Source organism: Hippocampus zosterae, chromosome 3 (genome assembly GCF_025434085.1).
Source record: "Hippocampus zosterae strain Florida chromosome 3, ASM2543408v3, whole genome shotgun sequence".
Classification (NCBI taxonomy): domain Eukaryota; kingdom Metazoa; phylum Chordata; class Actinopteri; order Syngnathiformes; family Syngnathidae; genus Hippocampus; species Hippocampus zosterae.
The window spans coordinates 26,231,051-26,248,470 of record NC_067453.1 but is presented as its reverse complement, the minus strand read 5'-3'; the positions used below and the strand labels follow the sequence as shown (position 1 = coordinate 26,248,470).

General features: G+C 44.3%; 1 long non-coding RNA gene across 5 annotated transcripts in view; it reads left to right on the top strand.

The window, feature by feature from the left end:
* The window catches only part of LOC127597630 (uncharacterized), a 146,098-nt gene extending 129,239 nt beyond the window's left edge, over window positions 1-16,859 (top strand). For 4 of the 5 annotated variants that reach the window (XR_007961697.1, XR_007961695.1, XR_007961696.1 and 1 more), the window contains 2 exons: window positions 6,855-6,922; window positions 15,441-16,859. This is a non-coding gene — a long non-coding RNA (uncharacterized LOC127597630). The remainder of the gene's footprint in view (window positions 1-6,854; window positions 6,923-15,440) is intronic. The other variant, XR_007961694.1, reaches the window with a different exon arrangement.
* The last annotated feature ends 561 nt before the right edge of the window (window positions 16,860-17,420 follow it).

Genomic DNA, 17,420 nt, shown 5'->3' with positions numbered 1-17,420 from the left:
AGGCGTCTTCCGTAAAGGTTTTGGTGGCTTATTTCTTATTTTGTACAAGTCGTATGTTACTTTTAAGCAAGTGATTGTTCAGAGTGCAAGAAAGGACAAGTTGAGGGAGGGGGGGGGGGGGGGTTGAGGTTGCTGAAATTGAACTTGAACCTTTCCGTGACTTTGAACTTGAACATGAACTTGGAGAGTGGAAAGTGTGTGCGGTGCAATTTTTTTTTTTTTAACAGCTGCATGCTGGTTATTTGTATTTGTCCTAAGCAAGCAAGCTAGGGAGGACAATTTATGAATGTTCGAGGCGGAAATGATTTTGAAACAACTATTAAAAAAAAAAAATCCCGATTTGAAATCACAGTCCCCATAATTCAATACATTTACTAAAACTTGGAATTAAAAATGAGGCTTTGTTGATGGTCATGTGGACACTTGAGTTTTGTTACCATGTTAGCAATCAACAAAATGGATTTCTCTGCATGTGTGGTCATATTTAATAAGCCATATATTTTTTTTCAATGTTTTTACCCATCTTAACTGACATCAATCAATATGCAAACTCCAAAATGACGACATGTTGGATAAATAATTGATTTGAAAATAAACAATAAATCTGAAGCAGCAGATGTTGTTGCTATTTTTTTTAAAGTAAATCTACATACTGCTGATGAAATTTTTTTTTTAACAGCAAAAATAAATCGAGGGATAAAAATGTGTGTGGGTGTGTGTGTGTGTGTGTGTTCCCACTGATACTCAATGTGCCTGGATATTTAGTCGTTTGTTATATTGCTGGTACACGCTGGCATCCTCATGAGGTCCCAACGCAGGAGCTACATGCTTCATTTTGATTAACGCCGTCAGTCACACACCACCTCAAATGACATCCACAGTATTAAAACCCGGCTATGAATGGTGCCGATCCAAAAAGTGAGCCAGTCATTTCTGATGTTGGTGACGGCGGACTTTTGGATGCAGCCCGTGTCACGGATGTTATTAGTGTGTTGTGCCGAATGAAGTGGAATGCGGCCTCCTCGTATTGAACTGCCAGTGCGGCGCAGTGCTGTGTGGATCAAGCTCTGATGTGACTGGAGTAGCAGTAGCACTTGGTAGAAAAAAAAAAAAGTGGAGAAAAAGTTGCCAATTTGTGTCTGTGGGGGGAGTCATTCAAAAATCCAAAATATAAATTGATTTTTAAATATAGTTATTACGCTTTTATAACACCCTTACCCAAACTCTCTTCAGACACAGCAACTGCATATCAGTGCAGCACAGCCGCCATGTTGCGAAAGGACTTGCCACGTCGATGTGGGAGGGGGGGGGGGGGGGGGTACGTAATGCTTTATTGCGTGAGGGTGGATTATTGTTGGATCACGTACAAAATGCCGCAGACGAATAATTGGGTTACCGCAAAAGAATCCAAATGCTTGGGAAATTAATTTCATTTAAAAAAGGAAAAGGTCAGACGACTCGCTCAGCTCCTGTTGTGGTCAATCGGCAGCATGGCAGAGATAATTATGACGTCACTTGTCATTTTATGTGGAGTGACGCTCACGTTGATGGAAGGAAAATAGTCAAGTTCATTGATTTGTGTGTTGTGTGTCCTTTTTCTTGGTCTGGGTCACCAGCAGCCTGCTATCAAGAACTTTTCATGGGATTTTGTACATATCCCAAAAAAAAAAGTCCTCTTACAACACGTTTTGTGGTTAATTCAAGTGCGCTCTGACCGCACATATATTGAAGTAAATTGAAACGGGTTAAGTCCGTTCTGACAATGGCTTGTATATTAGCCAACCCATTAAAATGTTGAGTTGCAAGATGAAGCCCGTTGTCCCGAAATGATTGCCTGTTTAGGACCGTGTCATGATTGCAATTGGAAAGCAAGATCATAATGAGAGTTAAATGCAAATGTCTCCATAAATGTTTTCTTATTCTTATTAAATATGATGTAACAGGGAATGGGATATCCTTAAAGCAGCATGATGTTTAACCCGGCCTTACGCAGAACTAAGGAGGATTTTGTACAAAACAAAATTCTATTTTCAAACCCTTGGTGTCATTTTTAATGCCGCATCAGCGTTTGTGAACTTATGTGAGAATCAACACCTTGGCATTGACGTTGGTGTTGCAGAAAAATAGTCGTGATGAGTGTGTCGCAAGCTCCCGTGGGAATTTAGTCGGTCGGGTTTTGTAAAAAATAAATTAAAAAACGCCACAGCCACCCCCCCTCCCCACTATACCCAAAATCAAACTTTCCTATGTGGTCAAGTTGATTGCAAATTACAGAAATCTTGCAAAGCAAATCATCATTGTCCAATGAAACATTACAAAAAGTTTTTTAAAAAAAAAGGTTCTCGTGAGAACAAATTCCAGCGGGACAAATAAGGAAATCTAGTGTGTGTGTGTGTGTGTGTCTCCCCCACCCCCCCTCCCTCCCAAATGTGTTTCACAGCAGCATCACAATGACTCCACTGGAGCAAAAAAAAAAAAAAGAAGAAGAAAGCAGCCTTTTTCCGTCTTTTTTTTTTTGCTACCACACTTGGAGGTCATTAAGTCCATCACTCTGTCGACTGAGGGGGGGGGGCGGACCGGGGGCCCACTCTTCCTCCACCCACTCCCGTCTGTCTGCGTTAATCTGAATGTCAGCTGGGATGTGGTCACACGTGATTTTAACCGCAGAAACCGCAGCAACATGAGGTCATGGTGACATCATGCCCAAATGAAAAGAGACCTTTCACATGGACGCAGGGGCCCTTGGTGGCCGCTTTACACAGCCGGAGGCCAGCCAGCTAACATTCAAGAATATTTGTCAAATTACATATATTATGACTTTTTGGGGTGGGGGGTTGGGGGTTGCAGCTGACCGCTATGTCATTCAGCGCGCGTTTATAAAAGAAACTTTTAGTCGGCAGTACACGTGTCTTCTGCCTAGCAACGGCGATGGCCAGATAACACAGAGTGACGCCCGCTCCACTTTTTTCCCTTTTCCATTGCTCATATAGTTCTACAGCTTCTGGCTCTCGCTGGTGCCAAGACAACTTTTGGACCCTGCGAAACTGTCAAGTCAGCCAAAACTGTTTCACTCGGAGATACGTTTGCAGGCGGGAGTGGGGCTTCTCCAGCGAATGTTTAAAGAAGAAAAAAAAAAAGATGCAAACGCGGCAGAATTATCTTTCACCTTGAGTTTTCCACACCGTCTTTAGGAAGGATTAAATCTGCTCTATCAAGGGATTAGCAAGCATTCTGCTATCGTGTACTGAAGAAATGCAATTATCATTGCTAACCTGAGCAGAGAATTTTGAGTTTTAACCTTGGGTGTGTTTTTATTCCAAACAGCACTATTAAAAAAAAAAAGGGAAAAAAAACTTTCAAGACCATTTGGGACTTTCCTGAAAGTCAAAAAGGAAGAAAATCTGGATTTTAACTCACAGAAATGTCATATTTCTCAGTATCAAAGTCTTCCTTTTCTGATTGGCTACGTGACGTCACATGGTTCGATTCTGTTAAAGTCAACATCTGTCAATAAAATATTGCGGGGATGGTTTGGTTTGACAAACCAACTTGAGATACAATCCACCCTGGGGTGGCAGTGGCTCACACAAACAGCAATTTGATCGATAGAACTGATGGGGGTTTTTTTTTCCCCAAAAAGGGTTTAAAATGCATTGCCAAACTAAGCATAAAACAAAAAAAGTGAATGTTCTGTGTCAAAGCCCACCACAAAAATTAGTCTGATCAGTCCGCTCGGTTATTCTTAATGCTAAAAAACACGTCGCCTGGCATTCTAACAGTATTCATAGTCAAAATAATTCTTTAACAGTCATATTAAAGATCAATATTAATGCCGCACTGATGATCTCCATGATTTCTTGGCAGGACATGTGATTGGCTGCTCGGTTGCCGAGAATGAGTGGGATTCATAAACTTGTATCATAAGTCATCACTGTACTCGCTAAAAGAAATTAATAAATAAAATGCAAGTATTTCATAGTCGGGTCCATTTAATCGGCCAATGATTGCATTTTAGAAAATGTTCAAAAACCAGATTTTTTTTTTTAACAAAGATCCCATTGCAACAAAAAAAATTGCATTTTTTTTCTCTTCTGTTCTCTTCAAATAATATATGACAAATTATTGTTAATTTTTTTTTGTTGGTGGAATGACAGGACAAGATTAAAATTTTTTTTTTTTAATAATCACTTTTCGGAATTTTAGCGGTCAAATATTGGCACCAGCCTCCAAAATCCGTTTCAGTTGGGCTGTAAGCAAAACAACCAATTAAGACCACGTCCTGTATGTACATTTACAGATTTGCAAATGCGTACCACATATGTGTGCACTTTTGTTTTGTTTTTTGAAGTTTCCAATTTTACTAGGTCATAGTCCACATCTAACTCTACTGGTCTGCGGTGTAGTTGTACCAACCTGAGCTGTTTTTAATTTGCATTCTGTGCTTGTATTTAATACTTGTAGACAATATTGTCGGATGAGGTTGCGATGGACTGCACCCCTGCTATCTGGCATGAATAGTTTTCTCGCTTGCTGTTGGTGGAACAGCTCTTGTTCCCTAGTCCTTGAGTGGCACAAAAAGCAGATTAGTGGTTCGTTTCCTTTCTGAAAATGCTCTGAAATCTAAGGAAAGTGTTTTTTCTCACCCTGCTCGCAGCTATTTGCTGTACTATATGTAGATTTCGTACTTGTACATACAGTACTTGCCCAGGGTTCTTGAGTCATAAGCATGCAAACACACACACACACACACACACACACACACACACACACACGCACTCACATGCTTGTGTGTGCGCGACGCAGAGTGCATTGAGTGCATTGAGCTACGGACATGAATCTGTCTCCACGGGCTGCGGGAGTTGGGTTACTCATGAATCTATAAACATGTGCTGGCGGCGCTCCAAGGCACTGAACTGTAATTATAAACGTTCCAAACAATACTGTATATAAAAGAGCCTCCGCAGCAAGGCCGTGCCCCGCGCCGCAATTAGCGTCCCTGTACGGAATTATCACCTACTCAGTGAAGGCCTCTAATTGGCAGTGTCTTCCACAGACGGACCTCGAGTTGGACCGGGTCCCTCCGGCGCCCCTCGTCCCCCTCCCCCGATATACGTTGCCCAACCTACACACGCATGTGTCAAAAGCGCAACCGGGAGCGTTCTGTGCCACACGTCCTCGCCGTGATGCGCACCACCTCGCCCCGGCCACGTGGCACAGTCCCTCTAACGCCACCCCCGGTTTTTGGCGGCGTCGCCAGATTGTCTGCGCGTACCGTCGAGTGGTAGATAGAGGGTGAGGGTGGAGGGTTGGTGCGTCTTGTACAGAAAGAATGCACAGACTCGTGTAGTGCCCCCCCCCACCCCACACACACACACACACTTATGATGATTATTTGGATCGTAATTGGCTAGGAAGTTACTAGACTAATTAAAAGACTGAATTACTAGATCAGAACGAGGTAGTTTGGCAAGATGGATAAAAGACTGAATAAGCAATTAGTTAATCAGGAAACAGGATAACCAGTCCGGTAAACTTGATATTGACCTCAAAAACTGCATCTAAACCCCTCCCAACCGGGTTTCGACTTGCCTATGTTGAGAATTGAACTTTAAATATAATTTCAATGTCTGGCAAATGTCCGTGGCGACCGTTTGCGACCTTGAACGAATCTTTCCAAAATATATTATTAGATATATTAGATATTATCCACAATTCTTGATGGCAGCAATATTTAAAGCAACAGGTCACCGACGTAGTTGACAGACCAAGCCAAGACTAAAAATAATGTGGAAAAAAATCACTCAAAAAAAAAGTCTGTTATTTGTTGTGGATAGTCAATAAGGCCAAGAAGTATAAATTCAAAACAAATGACAAACATATTTCCATTATTTATGAAAAAAACAGTCAATATCTGTCTTTTTCTTTTTGTTAATATTTTGCAAGTAGTCTGCAAGCTCGAGACTTGTGTGAGCAATACTCGCCGTAGCGCAATGACGTCAGCTAGGAAAAATCGAGTTGAATTCATTTGAACCAGTCCGGTCTTTCCTGTGTTCGAAAGGAAGCACATTTTCATTTTTGACAGATAAATGTTCGGAGATCTGACTTGCCAAAGGAGGCCCCCGTTGTCTTATTTCTACATACTTCCTTCACAGCATAACTGCTTCCATATTAGCTAGGTTTGTGCGCCATATTAGCTAGCCTTCAGTGATTTGGTTCTATTCGCATAATAGCTTAAATTTCTATGAAGTCATTATTGAATATTTTACGCAAAACAAAATTCTAGGTGCCTTGTTTCAACCTATTGCGGAGTAGCATGACTTGGATTACCTAGAATCTACACACATGAAAAAAAAATGGTGTTTATTTTTTTTTATTGGTATATCATCGATAATGTGACAGCATGTTAAAAATGACATGGACTGTTAGGATAACAAAATACGACAGAACAATTTGCTCAGTTAGCATATTTAGTTTGGACAAAACCTGCTGGTTCACTCCTTAATCACTGAGTTAGTTGGCTCCCACACAATTGAATATGATGGCGCCAATGCTACATAACCAAGGTTGCTAATTCGGAAGCTAACAGCAACACAGTGGACTGCCGCATATTTAAGTTTGGTAACCAAGGATTCACAGAAAAAGTATGGCTAATGGAGGGGTGGGGGGGTCACTGTTTTTTGTTTTTCGCAGTGTCTGTATGTATTGTATATGTATTTACAGATCAATCTTTCCTGGTCCAAACTGCATTGTGCTGTTGGTGTTTCCAAACTTAGCTAGCAAGAGACCAAACCCACCCCTTAAATTGTCTTCTGTGGGCCACCATAACTCAGTCTTCCTTTTCCCTCTCTTTTCAGGAGGTTTGAGTCATAACATCAGCGAGAGGCCCAAAGCGGCGGAGACAGCCACTGACGCACTTTCGGTCGTAAGTACCCAAAGGTGTTCTCTCGTTCACCTGCTGTGAAAATGTCGCCGTTCTGTCTGTCGTCTGTTGCCTTGTTATTAGACCCAAAGAGCATCATCTTTAACTTACAGAATAACGCTTAGAGCGAACCCCTAATTGCCCACCAGGCGGAGGCCCGTCTCGAAAATGGTTTCCACTCTCTTGCCTTCCAGCGCCGCCATTTTGTGTGGCGCTGCCAAACGAGTCGGGCAGCGGGTGGGAGAAAGACAGAAAATGGGTCCTTTTAAACAGGTCGCCCTCTTTTTTTTTTTTTTTTTCTCACTGCTGTGCCTGTGGTGCTTTTATCCCCGTCGTACAGCCGTCCGGTTCTGCACTCAAAAACGCCTGTCGAGTGTACCTGTCTGCACCCGAAACGGCAGCACCATGCCTCAGCTCGAGCCTGGGCTCCCGCTGTGCACTCGATAACCTCGGGCTCCGCCCCTCAGCCTCGAGCAAGCTTGGCTTCAGTGCCAGGCATTTGATTACATGTGCAGATGTTACTCGGATCCTCCCAACTTCTCTGCACTGCAGTGTGTCTCTTGTTTAAAAAAAAAACTCACGAGGGTTTTTTTTTCTTCTTCTTCTTCATAGCAAATTTGTGCGCAAAAGAAAAAAGCTGGCCACAAGGAAGGAAGGAGTTTTGCCTGTAAAATATTTAATAGTGTCTCATCTTTGGAAAATGTTGCTGATTTTTTTTCGTGTTTCCTCAGTTGCTCCGGTTCGGGGTGAGTGAAGATGACGGAATGGTGTGCGTATGTCTTTGTGCAGAAGAGTGCAGCTTGGTGGCAATGTGGCGAAGCATGCGCTTTTATAAATAGCAGTAGGCATATGGAAATGCTGCCATTTTTTTTTCGTACAGTTAAGCCCAAAATCATTGAGGCGATTTGTTTTTATTTGCTGACTCTCGGTATCTTTTTAGCCTGAAAGGCCATAAGATGTTTTTGTGAAATGTTTCCTATATCCAAAACATTCCATGTTTCAAATTACCTCTACTTATTCTTATGTTAGCATCAAATTTATCCATTATTGAAATGTTCTTTAAGTTAACAGGATTATTTTGACATGAGTCAAAGCTTCCGTTTCCTTTAAACCAAATAAAGTTGATCTGAAGTAATATTTATGAAAGTAAGTCAATCGTATGAGGATGGAACCAAAATAATCCATGCCTTTGAGTATTGTCATTTTGTTCTGGCTCTGGTTTAATTAGTCGGTGCCTTAAAGGTTTATATCACCACGACACCGATGCTGTCCATCACATTTTAATTTATTTTATTTTTTTTATGTTAACGGACATAACCGAGGCAAAACTTTGTGGTTCTTTGAATTGTCTGAGTCTCTTCGTTTGATGTTTAGTTTGACAGTCAACTTCAAGCGGCAGTGGCAATAAACAGCTTGATTATTATTATTTTTTTGGGGGGGGGGGGGATGATCTGCCAGGCTATGAGCTGAGCTTCATTCACTACCAAGTCAAAGCAAAATAATAATAATAATAATTGACCGAGTGGCAGCTTGGTATCTTCATATTCTCAAGACCCTCTGTATTGCTCATATTGTACTTTTCGCTTGTGCGGCGTAATCATTCCAATGCTCACTGAGCCTAAGAGGCAAGATCATTTGTTTTGTGACAGGAGTTTGAAGAAAAAAAAAAGTCCCGAATTTTGGTTGACCACTTGTGGATGGTCCACTGTATGTTTGTCATGAGCTGATTTAGACTCAGGTCGCAAAGTACAGCAGAGCTCCCCCTCAAGACCTACTTAGTGTAGTTCGGCCCCATCGCAAGCTCAATAGCTTCCATTTTTGTAGGTCAGGAAGGCGCCCGTGGCTCCATATCGCGGTTCCGTCTGCACATATGGGGCGGTGCAACGTCCATATTGTGTGAACGGAATGAATTATTAAAAGCTTTCTGCATAAAGCACGGTGTTTATGAGGGGGAGGGGAGGGGGGGCATATGTGCGAGCTCGGAACCCTCACCCTCTAGTGAGCAGATGGCTTCTTGCAACATGTAACCACATATCGCGCCGACTTGCCTCATGGCAGTGATGCACAGACGCACGTAGGCACAAGTGTGCATCGACTCGACACCCGACTTCCAAGTCCACAAACGCCGTCCTCGTCCAACGCAGAGTAGCGAGGGGTGGGGTGGGAGGGATTATGAAAATGGCTTAATCAAAGGTCCATTACTTTATAGTTTTGGCAGCAGGCCCCGAACTGATGGCTGCTGCCAGGCTTCGCAGTAGCCAGCCCCCCCCCCCCCCCCCCCCCCGGCGTGGTCGGCTTAAGCCGCGCTCCCAGGCCACGTAGCCGCGAAGCGAACCTCAACGCAGCTCTGTCGCCAGCGCGCCGTAAACAGAGCGGTCATCGGCTCTTCGGGGGGGGGTTAGAGACCCAACGCCAACGAGAGTCTGCCCTCTCCGGCATCGTGTCTGTCAGCTCGAGTTCATATACACGGGGATGGGAGGGGGTGCTCCGCAGGGCGATTTGACACGCCCGCTATATATAGTAAGGCGACAGATGCAGCTCGATGGGGCGCTGTCGTTTTTCCAGCGTGTAAGTTGCCCCCCCCCCCCCCCCCTTTTGTTATTTTTTTTTTTTTTTTACATATTGGTGTCTCGGTCTACACGTCCTTTCCAAAGCCACTATTGCACACCGTACTATACACTAACACTCCCTTGTTTGCATCCCACACAAGTGCTTGTTCAGTCTTTGTGTACATGTGACTGTACGCAGCATGTGAAAGATGAGAAGCAGCTGCCAAGGCTGGGCTGGTTGACCCCAACAGCGTGCCCTGTTATTATAATCATCAGGCTCGTTTTTCGTCTTTTTTTTTTTTTTAATTTATTTTTTGGAAGCTACAAAGATGTGACTATGGGGGCCGCAGAGGGGCCGTGCTAGCTGGGTCGAATCCGGTCCTCTTCACCTGGCATGTTTACGGCCCTGCTGGTTTGGGAGGGTAAGCTGCCGGGGGCCCTTAATCTCGCCGCTTGACAGGCTCACTTGAGGTGTGAGCGTACGCGCATGCCCCGCACGCACGCGCGCACGCCATAATAACTCAAGATTTTCTTGCGCATTTGCTCGAAGCTGAAGCATATCTGCCTTATAGGTGACTGAGAGGTCAGCCCGTCTGACTTTGCGCGCAGGCGTCCCCCTGTGGCTCGCCAACCCTCCCGCCCCTGCAGCCCCCATGACATGTGTAACAGGACCTGTCCACGCCGCTTCCTTCCCTCACTCCTGTGCTCCTCACCATCACCCCCACCCCCCCCCCCCACCCCACCACCCCTTTCCATTGGGCCTCGGTGGAGGAGCTATGCTTTCGAAATGCTCCATCTTGTCGATCAGGATTCCTTCCGTCTGCACCATCGCACCACTAACATTCACACGTGTACTGTTTATAGATGCGTACGGGAGTGTACGGACACACACTAAATACCCATATCACACACACACACACACACATACACACACACGCATCATATTGCCACGAAGGAGCATAAAGCAACTTTAGCAAAGAAACGTAGCACTCGTTTCATCGAGACGGATTTTTTTTAAAAAAGGTTCTCGGCGTATGTGGAATGCGTTTTGGGATCACCACCACAAAAACTATTTATAGGCTGTGTTTCAAAGGAAGGCTTTAATGTTCTTAGCAGTCGCTGCCAGGTGTAAGTTAAGAAAACCTTTATTAGTCTCGCAATGGAGAAATTCCAGATTCACAGCAGCAAAGTTATGAAAGGAAGAAGTAGAACAACAACAAAATAGGAGCTGCTGGAAAGGCAGCCACTCTCGCGGCGCCATTTTGAAGTCAAAATAACAAAAATAACACAAGAAAACACATAGGACAGAGACAGTCGTGCAATCTTCACCACTTTTCTGCATACACTTTGTTGTCTGAAGCAGTTATAGATGAAAGAGGAGAGGATCAAAGTGTCCTTTCACCAGTGGATCAGAGACATCATGCTGAAAAATGTGCACACGTCTGCTACAAGCAAAGTTTTGAAAGCAAACACGAAGCTCTAGCGTCCATTGACGAAAAGAGATTACCGGTAGTTCACTTCTCCTGTCCCACATAATCCGCTTCAAACTCCAAGCCGCGACTCCCAGCTCCAAATCCGCATCGGCACTCCGCGCCAACGCTCCTTTCTTCTCATCGTCGGCTCCTCAAGACCTCCATCCATCCAGCCGCAGACCGTTCAACAGCACCGATCTCTCCGCTGAACAAAGTTCATCAATGTAGGAAAAAAAAATGGAAACAAAAACTGTTCAAATAAACCTCGGCAGGGCAAAATAAAGCCAAAAAATGACTCGCTGTTACCTCTGAAGTAGTACGTGGCAATAAAGTTGAGTTTTAAAAAATAAATAAAGAAATGTAAGTTGCGCACAGCGTTGCCAAATCACTTCCTACAGCAGAGGCCCAACGCCGAAGTCACAGTAGGCAGACCGGCGTTAGTGTATTTGTGGCAGCTATTATTATTGGTCTCTATTTTGCTGATATCCACCGATTCATTTGATATCAACCCCCCCCCCCCCCCGCCAATATTGGTCTGATAATTATGTAAATGCAACACAATACCATTGAACGGAGTTCCGCGCTCTACGTTAACAGAAAATATCAAATCCACTACACCGGTTCTGCCTGAGGCCACGAGGGACATGCGGCAATTTTACACCTGCACTTAACCACATTCCTTGGCTGGAACGAATTCAGAAACTAAAACTGGAAGTTCAATTGATTCATTTTGGAATACGCTGGTAGCATGTTGAATACACAACCAAAAAATGGCACCATTCACCGATAATTGGTCATCTGGACCATTTTTGTCAACTGAATATCTCTCTCTACGAAATCAAGCTCATTGCACCTTGCTCCAAAGCAAACGAACGATTGTGATCGTGAAGCCGAACACGCCGAGGACCCGCTCTGTCCAAACATCCAGATGCTAAGCTACCCACCGCGCTGACCAAAGAAGCCCATAGATCACATTACAAGGTTAGAGCACTTCACTTTGTCCTATGGCTACACTGAGATCCAGTATTGATCGATAGCACTTAAGGCTTAAGTGTGATTGAATTAAAGTGGCTTTTTCAACCGAGCCCGTCTTTTGCGCCGAGGCCGCTTGAAGCGATGGATGGACTTGTTGTGCTTCTAACATCGTGTGTGGCCCGTTCGGATTGTCGCTACCAGCACTCGGTTTTTATTTTTTTTTGCGTGACATGATGAGATGTCGCCGTGCCGAAAGAAAGCGGGGGGTCGTCAGCTGCTCGTAGAGGTGCCCCGGGCCAAAGCGGCTATCGGTTACAAGCTCTCGGCTTTCACGCGTCTGAGCCGTCTCGCTGACTTTGCACAACTTCCAAGAACCACTCATAGCAAAGTGCTGTTTTTTCTTTCTTTAGCCTGTAGTGCGGTGTGCACCGAGAGCCCGCGCTTGCACGCAGATGATAGCTCCTGGCTTCACTTGAAAGCAGACCACCCGGCCAGACTGGACTCTGATACGGCTACTATCCAGGCGCGGGGGTTACGTTCCAAAAAAGAACCCATGATAAATCTGTGGAGTAGTCATCGTTATTGATTTTTTTTTAAGTATAATTATTATACAGGGGCGGCCCGGTAGTCCAGTGGTTAGCACGTCGACTTCACAGTGCAGAGGTACTGGGTTCAAGTCCAGCTCCGGCCTCCCTGTGTGGAGTTTGCATGTTCTCCCCCCGGGCCTGTGTGGGTTTTCTCCGGGTACTCCGGGTTCCTCCCACATTCCAAAAACATTCATGGCAGGCTGATTGAACACTCAAAAATTGTCTCGAGTTGTGAGTGTGATCGTGGATGGTTGTTCATCTCTGTGTGCCCTGCTATTGGCTGGCAACCGGTTCAGGGTGTCCCCGGCCTACTGCCCGAAGACAGCTGGGATGGGCTCCAGCACCCCCGCGACCCTTGTGAGGATAAAGCAGATCGGAAAATGAATGAATGAATAAATTATACAATACAATACTGCACTGTATAATTTTTTTAAAATCATATATACAAACTTTTTTTAGCTATGATGCTTTTTAGAAACACTTTTATGGTCCAGCCAGGAGAAGCATTTTAAAACGGTAGACCTACATAAAATAGTTTCTGCACTTGGCACGCTGCAAAAAATGCGTCGCGAGCCTCCGCGTTACGTCTCTACTAAGGTAGGCAGTGATTTCTTTTTCACAAGGGGCTAATTTTTCCACCACAGAGAGACAAATTCCATTTTGACAGTGGCGATGTCATCCGAATGTTGGAGGCAGAGATTTTGCTTTGGCTATTTTTCCAATGGAATTATTACTCAACCAAATAATGGCGCACCATTCATTAGCGCCGTACCGTCGGTGCTTTCTTCAGACGAGGACCTCTTGTAACCCGAAAAGTGCTACAAGTTAGCAAGCAAAATTTTCATCAGCTCACAAAGTGACACTTAATTAAGCTCACTGCAGTAAGCATCGATATTTATCCGGAAATGTTTGCGTTATTTTACCACAGCAGGGTCTACTTCCTCTTAAAACATTTTATGAAGGCAACATTCGACCCTGGATCAAATTGTCTTTATTTCCCACGGGGTCGGGGAGAGTTGTGAAATTGGAACAACTTTGAAAGTCAATCAGAACCAAAATGCGGCTCCAATTTTCCGACTCGCATCGCCGGCTCAAAACTAAATTCACCGGCTTCCATTTTGCTCCCCGTGTAGACAAGATGTTACTTGTCACGTCAGCATGAGAAAATGCAGCTAATGTCTGGCGGGGATACATTATGGTCATCCGCATTCGTGGCTTTCTGCTCCTGGTGTTGCGCGAGAGTCGACTGCCGGCCATTGCGCACACAGCAATGCGCCTCCCGCACTGAGTGATGCCGATACCAGCCATCGATACTTAAGGAAAAAAAAACACAAAAAAGCAGTAAATCCACCTTGGGAGTAGTTGTTCAATGTTGCAGCAGTTTGACACATTGGCGAATCAGCATCTGGGTTTGAAAGAAAAGTCTGTCACAATTATTTATTTATTGCCATTGTGTATTTATCTACACTTGTATCGGTGAGTATTCAAAGAGCGAATCTCATACTGGTGTCGGTCTGACAAAAAGTGATATCGAGCATTCATATGTGACGGCCGCCTGATTTCATGGCCCCACCGATGTATTAGCGCGCAGTCAGTGGAAGTTTTTTTATTTTTGTTTTTGTGGTTGCTTGCGACTGTCCCTTTGCAATATACCGTATTTCGATTTAATACCGTCTTCATTGCTGCTGCCATTGTTCCCATTCTTCCAACAAAATGGAAATCCGAACAAGGTTAGCGGCCTACATGCTAACGTCTAGCAGGCTTTCAAAAAAAAGGAAAAGGTATCACTGTGTTCAACCGGGTTCGATTCCAGCTCCGGCCTCCCTGTGTGGAGTTTGCATGTTCTCCCCGGGCCTGCGTGGGTTTTCTCCGGGTGCTCCGGTTTCCTCCCACATTCCAAAAACATGCATGGTAGGCTGATTGGACGCTCTAAATTGTCCCTAGGTGTGAATGTGAGCGTGGATGGTTGTTCGTCTCTGTGTGCCCTGCGATTGGCTGGCAACCGATTCAGGGTGTCCCCCGCCTACTGCCCGGAGACAGCTGGGATAGGCTCCAGCACCCCCCCGCGACCCTGGTGAGGATTAAGCGGTTCAGAAAATGGATGGATGGATGGATGTGTTCAAGGCTGTTGAGATTGAGGTAATCTAACCTAATTGCGAATATGTTCAACCAGTTGGTGTACTAACCTATCTGAGTACATAACACACACACGCTAACACAGAATGTTAGGATTTTATTTTTTAAAAACTGCAGTCATGTACTATTTCCACATAGAAATGATTAAATGCTATAACAAACAAACAAACAAAAAACATTGGTTTTATGTTAACATTATGTAGCAAGGTAGCTAGGTACAGAGAACACTAATGTAGATTGTCAAAGATTTACAGTAAATATGAGACACAGCGGCGGCCCGGTAGTCCAGCGGTTAGCACTTTGGCTTCACAGTGCAGAGGTACCTAGTTCGATTCCAGCTCCGGCCTCCCTGTGTGGAGTTTGCATGTTCTCCCCGGGCCCGCGTGGGTTTTCTCAGGGTACTCCGGTTTCTTCCCACATTCCAAAAACAAGCATGGCAGGCTGATTGGACGCTCTAAATTGTCCCTAGGTGTGAGTGTGAGCGTGGATGGTTGTTCGTCTCTGTGTGCCCTGCGATTGGCTGGCAACCGATTCAGGGTGTCCCCCGCCTACTGCCCGAAGACGGCTGGGATAGGCTCCAGCACCCCCCGCGACCCTAGTGAGGATTAAGCGGTTCAGAAAATGGATGGATGGATGGATGAGACACAGCTGATGATTTTCCGAATGCTCCTCCATTATGCAACAATTGAAAATGGTTACCTAAAACTTTTCACACTCCGCCTCCCTGAGTCCTTAGGCTAAGTTATTCCCATTCTGTCTCCCCATGCAAATAAAGGATGGCTTTGCTCTGTGATTCTTTCAGGTGGAGCTGCTGCCGAGCGGCGCTGAGGTTCTACTTCATGGTGCAGAGGAGGTGAGAAACACATTGTGTAAGCACATACCAAGTGAGAAGTCACGAGTACTGCAATGGCAAATGGTTTTCGCCGACAAGACCGTTGGGGTGTACGTTTGAGCTGTGCGTCCCTACTGGTTCTGTATGTGGTCACTGGTCAGTTCGGTCAAATGGAATCCAAGGCCTGAAATATATTGTTGACCATTTCAGATGCAAGATGCACGGTCAGACGTTGAACAGAACACGTAGTGATTTACAAAGTGAAAAATGTTATTCTTTGTATGGTGGATGCCGAGATATAAATATATAAACCACACACGTGCGCACACACGCACGCACGCACACACACACACACACTCACACACATATATATCACAATTTTAATAATCACGCAGAGGAAATAGAAAATGCAGTTTCTAAATGCCAAAATACAGTATGAAAATATCAAAATGAAGATTTAGTACAGTGAATTTGCTCGAATGGATTAATAAGATAAGATATCCTTTATTCGTCCCACACTGGGGAAATTTACAGCCTCCAGCAGCAAGAATGTATGTAGAAAGAAGAAAGGAGAAAGAGAAAAAAAAAACAACAAACATCTTTCAATTAAATACAATATGAACACAAATAGATAAATCGCAGTACTATTTAATGGCATTTGCCTCTTGAAAGAAATGCGAGTCAACCAAGGTAATCCCACTTGGCTACATTCGATCGGTCGCATTTAGTTTAGACGTGGCCATTGTTTCATACGTGGTGTCGAGTAACATGTTTTTGTGTGTCAAAAGCGGGCAACAGCAGCACAGATGAGCGGATGCAGAGAATATTTACACACTGTCCTTTGGGGTGAGGTAGTAGGTTGTATAGTTTTAGGGTCACACCCTTCCTGTTAGATAACTATACAACTTACTGTCTTTCCTGAAGTGACTGTAATGTCGTCTGATTGGATCCCCTCCCAGGACCGCCGATGACGTTTTCTAAGCGGCAGCGCTCCCCAACGGTGTATCCCTGTAACTGCACTTTGCTTTTCTTTGCACTCGTCGACCTTTGTTCCCTCAGCACGGGATGTTTTTTTCTTCTTCTTCATTGCCATTTGTATTTGTTTGCATGCACGTGGTGTGTCTTTGCTCATGTGATGTTCCGCAATGTTCCTGATGTTCGTACGGGGTGAGGTAGTAGGTTGTGTGGTTTCAGGGTAGTGATAGTGCCCAATCAGGAGATAACTATACAACCTACTGCCTTCCCTGAAGGGCAGCAATACGCCACCGGGCAGACTTGACATTTGCCTCCCCCAAAGGCTGCAACTCTTCATGATGAAGTCACCAAACTGTGAGGTTTGTACAATCGTTTTTTTCCCCCCTGAAAATGTTAATAAAAATTATGAAAACCTACATGCGTGTTGCTCATTTATATGCAAAAAAACTATGATGTTGAAATTGTGCATGTTGATTGTTGATTTTTTTTTTTTTCGACCGACTAGCCCTTCACAGTTCTTTTCTTCACTGGCTTTTTGTGTGTTCCTTATGTGATGATAATAAAATAAAACTGCAAAATGTATTTTTGCTGTTGTAAAAATAATACACATTTAATTTATAGTACTAAAAAGGTGAACAGGAATTACAAAGCACACCAAAGTGTTGAAAGAAAACGTTAGCTATAATAATATACTCCAATATGTCTAAAAATGTTGATCTTTAAAGACCACCACTTTGAATGTAAAAGAAAAATCTGCATCGTTTCAGACAATCGCCACTGCTAAGAGAGGCATCCGCTGTGGTATCAAGCTTTGCTGACAAATGGAATGTAGTTCTTACAGATGCTAGAAATCAAGTATGTCATCACTAGACACTTGTCGATGTCAAAGTGTAGACCCAGAAATGAAAAAAAATATGCTACCTCCCCACAGGAAGGCCTGAGGTGCGATCCAAAGCCGGCCGGACCTCAACTGTT